The sequence below is a fragment of the Peromyscus leucopus genome, chromosome 5 (genome assembly GCF_004664715.2).
Source record: "Peromyscus leucopus breed LL Stock chromosome 5, UCI_PerLeu_2.1, whole genome shotgun sequence".
NCBI classification, from domain to species: Eukaryota; Metazoa; Chordata; class Mammalia; order Rodentia; family Cricetidae; genus Peromyscus; species Peromyscus leucopus.
The window spans coordinates 63,685,070-63,691,072 of NC_051067.1; the positions used below are offsets into that span (position 1 = coordinate 63,685,070).

Below are 6,003 nucleotides of genomic sequence, written 5' to 3' on the forward strand. Positions count from 1 at the left end.
GCGGGTGGAGTGACCCGCCTAGGACTGGACGCAGCGCCACCTCCCACCTCCTACGCCCTCCTGCAGGGGGAGGGTGCTGAGGTTAGGGGAGACGACCGAGGCGATCAGGGAGTCCACACTCAGGGCCACTGTGGCTTTGTTCTAATCTGCTGGGATCCTTCCTGCGGCACCGAAACAGGAAGGTGCTAGTGATTGGGGCGAGGTCTCCCGGCGACCGAGGCAGTTCGGGATCTGAGCCACACTTTTCGTAGTTTTGATCTATGAGCAAGCCATCTAAGTGACTATTCCTCCCACGGCGAGCCAATAAAAATTAAAATCTTCTGTGCTGTTCAAAGGAGACACTTAACTTAGTGTGAATTCCTCCCAAAATATTAGAAGGCTTGGCCGTTCATTTTTAAGAGTGTGTGGAATTAAATAGCTCCCAGAAGTACGATCTACGCAGTCTAGTATACTTTATCATTCTTGTTACATTTTAGTGTGTGTGTGTGTGTGTGTGTTTGCATCCTTGTTTGTGGAGGTCAGAGAACAATCTGGGGAAGTTGATTCTCACCTCCCACCATCTGGGGATCGAACTCCAATGGTCAGACTTGCTCCGCAAACTCCCTTAACTGCTGTGTTATCTCACTAACCTCTAGTTCAACATAATACGTAAAATTTCTTACATAGCTAAAAACTCTTTTCCTAAAATTTCTTTGAAATCCTTCCACTAGACATCATCTCGCCGTGTCTGGTTTCTTTAGTATAGAGAGTGACGTCTAGATTGCTTCTTCATAAACATGTTATGATTTCTTAAGTGCTTTCATTATGTAATTTGGTGACAGTGCCATAGTTCAGGAGAGACAAGCAAGAAGGCGGATGGCTACTTCCTGTTTTCGGGTTGCAGAGATTGATTCATTAGCCTGCCCTTTGGCCTTGACCTTTGGGACAAGACTCCTGTTATCTGAAGCTCCCAGGGCCAGTTGATTCCTTTGCTAGCTCCTAACCTCATCTGTCCAACCTGAGCAACCTGAGGAATCTGGCCGGCGTCCTAAAAGAGAAGTTTACATGGCCCCCAGTTTAAAAGCAGGACTGACTGCGTCTTTTCACTTGGGAAATAGTGCGGGGGGGGGGGGGGGGGAATTGTCTTCTTACTGCCCTCTCCTGGTGTAAAGTGGGAACTGCAGGGAGAAGGAAGAAAAATCGCAGTTAGTGTGAATTCGGATCAAGACCAGAAAAAATGACCGGCTTGGGGTGCATGACTGCGGTGCGCGAGGCAGCATGTCCCCGTGGTTCTATGTGTGCAAGGCTCCCTACACCTGTATTTTTTGTTTTTCTCGTGGTAACTGAGCTTAGAGCCCAGGGCTCACACCTGCTAGGCAAGCACACTAGCACTAAGCTTTATCTCTAGTCCCACATCTGCTTTGCTTTGATGAGATAGAGGCTGAGGTATCTCACTACGGAATGATCCTCCTGCCTCATACTCCAGAGAAGATGACACAGCAGGCATTCACCCCAGTGCCAGGCGCACACTTGCGTTAAAGATCCTTTTTAGGTTTCTTAATTTTACGTGTATGAGTATTTTACCTGCATGTATGTATGGGCACCACACACGTGGTGCCGGCAGAGCCTAGAAGAACACGTTTTATCTCTAAAACTGGAGTTATGGATGTTTGTGAGCCACCATGTGGGTGCTGTATACTGAGGCCTGGTCCTCCACAAGAGCAGCAAGTCATTTTTTATTTTTTATTTTTTTTATTTTTATTTATTTATTTATTTATTTATTTTTGGTTTTTCGAGACAGCGTTTCTCTGTGTAGCTTTGCGCCTTTCCTGGAACTCGCTTTGGAGACCAGGCTGGCTTCGAACTCACAGAGATCCGCCTCACTCTGCCTCCCGAGTGCTGGGATTAAAGGTGTGTGCCGCCCCGCCCAGCTTGCAGCTGGCTTCTGCAACACATATTCTAAAATTGGAACGATACAGAGAAGATTAGCTTGGCCCCTGCACAGCAAGTCCATCTTAACCGCTGAACCATCTCTCTAGCTCAGTGAGTCTCAACCCGTGGGTCGAGACTCTTCGTGAGTCAAGTGGCCCTTTCACAGGGGTCACCTAAGACCATTGGAAAACACAGATGTCTACATTATGATTCACAACAGAAGCAAAATTACAGTTATGAAGTAGCAACAAGAATAATTTTATGGTTGGGGGGGTCACACAACCTAAGGAACTGTATGAAAGGGTTGCAGCGTTAGGAAGGTTGAGAACCACTGCTGTAACCACACTGCGTTGTTTTGAAAACAACTTTTATACTTGTTTTTAGACAGATGGCTGAGAAGTGACCAAGGCAACTTTTAAAACTATCTCAGAAAAATTTCCCCCAAATGTCTAAGTTAAAGAGAATGACTTTTTAAATAACTACATTTAAGCGACTAAAAACAGTAGAAACAAACAAACAAACAAAATTTCAGATTACATTGCTCAAGAGTTGTGCATACCTAAGAGAATTTCCTTTTACCATCTCTGGGGATACAGTGTTAGAATTCCTAGCCACTCCCCCAGCTACTAGACTGTGCATGCGCTGTCCAGTAGCCAGGCAAGATACTTAGTCATCTTAGGGCCTTACGTCCTACGTAACCTGCACGCAGCGTGTTCACGTAATCTATGCGCATGGGTGGGGTAGCTACGTAAGCCCATATACGAAAGTGCGTGTGTGTGTGTGTGTGTGTGTGTGTGTGTGTGTGTGTGTGTAGGAACCTATAAAAGCAGGCTCCACCTACTCCTCTCTTCTTGCACGGTCATTCCACAGGCCTATGCACACCCCTCCTGTTCCCTTCCCTTAATAAACTCTTCCAGTGGGCTTTGTTGTACCTTGTGGCTTTTCTCACACGGTAAACAACGTGCTTAATGAATAAAATTGTGCTGCTTAATAAATAACACAGTTCAGTGGGTGAAGAGCTTGCCTAGTGTTCATGAAGTCCTGGGTTCGATCTCTAGCAGGAAGAAAGTTGGTGTGTTGGGGCATGCCTCTAATCTCAGTGCTCGGGAGATAGAAGCAGGAGGGCTGGCAGTTCAACATCAGCCTTATCTGCAAGTGAGTTTGAGATCCTGTCTGAGAAGGAAAAGAACGAGATGCTCATAACATGGTTGAGAAATTGCCTGTAATCAACTCCAAATTGAGAAATTGAATATGAATGCAGGCCAAGTACTCTGGTGGCGTGTCTTCCTTCTGTTGTTTGATTTTTGAAACAGGGTCTGGCTAAGTTGCTCAGGTGGCCTCGAACTCACTATGTAGCTCACATTGGCCACAGTCTTGTGGCTATCTTTGCCTGATTCCTGAGTGCTGGATGTAAGCGTATGCTACCCTGCCCAGCTTTAGTGGCAAGTTCATTTTGTTGGTCCATGTCCTACAGAAGTGAGCCTGATCTCTTTCTGCTGCAACCTGCCAAGGGCTTCACTTGCACTTCCATAGTACGACTGTCCAGTGCTTCCAGGAAAAGCCAGCCCTTTCCTTTGGTGCCCGTTCCTTATCTTGCCTAGTTAAGAACGTGACAGCAACCCTCCTGTCCTCCATCTTCCTAGGGAATTCCCCACCAACATAAAAGCATGCTGCATACTTACTCCTCTTGTGTAATATTTTGTTTGTGTTCTGATAAAACTTGCCTGGAGACAGAGGGCGGAGTTAGCCGCTAGTTAACTATAGAAGCTGGGCCATGGTGGCTCACACCTTTAATCCCAGCACTAGGGAGCCAGGGACAGGAAGTGATAAGGCAGAGTGGAGACAGGATCGCAGCCCTTTTTCTGTTGGTGGGGGATCCAGAGAGGTAAGAAGTCACTGATAATTGCCCCTCTGCTCTTTCGGGTTATTATCCCCAATATCTGACTTGTAGTTTTTATTGATAAGACTAATTAGGTTCATGCTTCATCCTTCAGCTTAAAAAATACATCTGTCTTCTGATCAACTTCCTGCCCAGTTGCTACTCAAAAATTCAGAGGTGATTTCTCCTGGGCCTGAGACGACTCCGCAGGTAAAGACCCTCCCTGTCAAGGATGGCAGCGTGACCTCTCGAGCCCAGGTGTTGGAAAGCAAGGACCAACTCCTCTAATTTGTCTTCTGACCTCTGGAAGCACGAACACACACAAGAAATCAATCAATAAAAATGATAAGCATTTAAAACAAAGAAAATTCTCTTGTAGCCAATCTTGAAAGAATTGTAGATATTTCCAGTCTCAAATTCCTCTTCCCTTATGTTTTCTAAAACCCAGACAATTTCTAAACTCATCATGATAGTGAAACTGCTCTTGTTGAGGTCACCAGTGGCCATGTGATCATCCAGGACTTGAATCTCATTGCATCCCATTCCATGCTGTCCATGACGTGTGGCCATGGGGAGTGGAACAGCAATGCCCCCCCTCACTGCTCCCTCTCTGCCTCCTTTCCTGATTGACCTTTTCTCACTGCCCTGAGATCTGCAGTCTGTCCTTTCACATCTCTCTTCTGTAAATACCAGATTTCTCAGTCATCCTCCAGTTTCAGATTTTAAACTCCATCCATAAGGTGAAGGTCTCAAATTAGTTACCCTCACTTGGACTGTTAAACTCCAGACTGTGTATGTCCGAAGGCCTACTTCACACCACCACTGAGATGTCTTTTTCTCCACCACCCCCCCTTTTTCCCTTTGAGACAGGGTTACTCTGTGTAGTCCTGGGTGTCTTGGAACTCACTCTGCAGACCAGACTGGCCTAGAACTCAGAGATCTATTTGCCTCTGCCTCCCAAGTGCTGTTATCAAAGGCGTGCACCACCACAGCCCTTATTCACCACTGAGAATTCTAACACATCAAAAGGAGACAGTCTCTCTCTCTCTCTCTCTCTCTCTCTCTCTCTCTCTCTCCCTCCCTTCCTCCCTCCCTCCCTCCCTCTAGACTCTCATCATATAGGCCTGGCTGACCTGGAACTTCCTATGTAAACCAGGCTGGGCTTGAACTCACAGAGATCCTCCTGTCTCTACCTCCTAAGTATGCCACCATACCCAACTAAAAGTAGAATTTCTAACCTTGCTTCATAAAAGATGCCACCCCTCCTGCAAAGTGTGTTCACATCAGACCCCAGGAAAGGGCAAATTTGAGCTGATTTGGAAAAGAGGGTCTTCCCAGATGTGATCTAGGAGCTTTAGCTAAGCTGTCATGGTTTTGATATACAATATCACAGGCTTCTGGCATTTTGTTTGTTTAATAGTCTTTTTTACTTTTTACATGGATGCATGTTTTGCCTGTGTGTATATCTGTGTATTGTTGTTTTTTAAACTAAATCTCAATCTTACAGTTTTACCAATAAAGGCTCAGGAGTCAGATGCTGGGGTGAAAACCTGCTAGCTCAGGGAGACTGAGGAGCAACCAGCTGGCCTTCCTCCTTAGCCAGTGTCCCAGAAAGAGAGCTTCTCTTTCACTGTCCCAAAACAAAGAGGCTACTAAACTCCAAGTCCATCTTCACTACTTCCTATGCATTTCTTTATCCATTTTCATGACTTCCTCTTACTGTCTATGGCTACTTCCTGTCAACTAGTTGCTGGCTCTGCTCTTGACCCTAGGTTGACTGTAGCTGAAGTTTTTTCCAGTCCTGCCTGGCCCACAGTCAGGACAAATCTCTCTCACCTGCCAGTCCCTCAGCCGCTCAGACCCAACCAATTAAACACACAGAGACTTATATTGCTTACAAACTGTATGGCCGTGGCAGGCTTCTTGTTATCTAGTTCTTCTATCTTAAATTAACCCATTTCTGTTAATCTATATGTCGCCACATGTTCTGTGGCTTTACCTGTTGCCTTTACATGTTGCTCCCTGGATGGCAGGCTTGTGTCTACCACCAGCTTCCACCTCCCAGCCTCTCTTCTCTGTTTGTCCCGCCTATCCCATACTTCCTGCCTGGCTACTGGCCAATCAGTGTTTTATTTATCAATCAATCATAGTAACATATATTCACAACATACAGGACATCCCACAGCACTTCCCCTTTTCTGTTTTTTTTTTTT

At 45.9% G+C, this 6,003-nt stretch overlaps 1 pseudogene; it reads left to right on the plus strand.

The window, feature by feature from the left end:
* The first annotated feature begins 1,916 nt into the window (after nt 1-1,916).
* On the plus strand, nt 1,917-2,016 carry LOC114708883 (annotated as a pseudogene).
* Nucleotides 2,017-6,003: the final 3,987 nt, after the last annotated feature.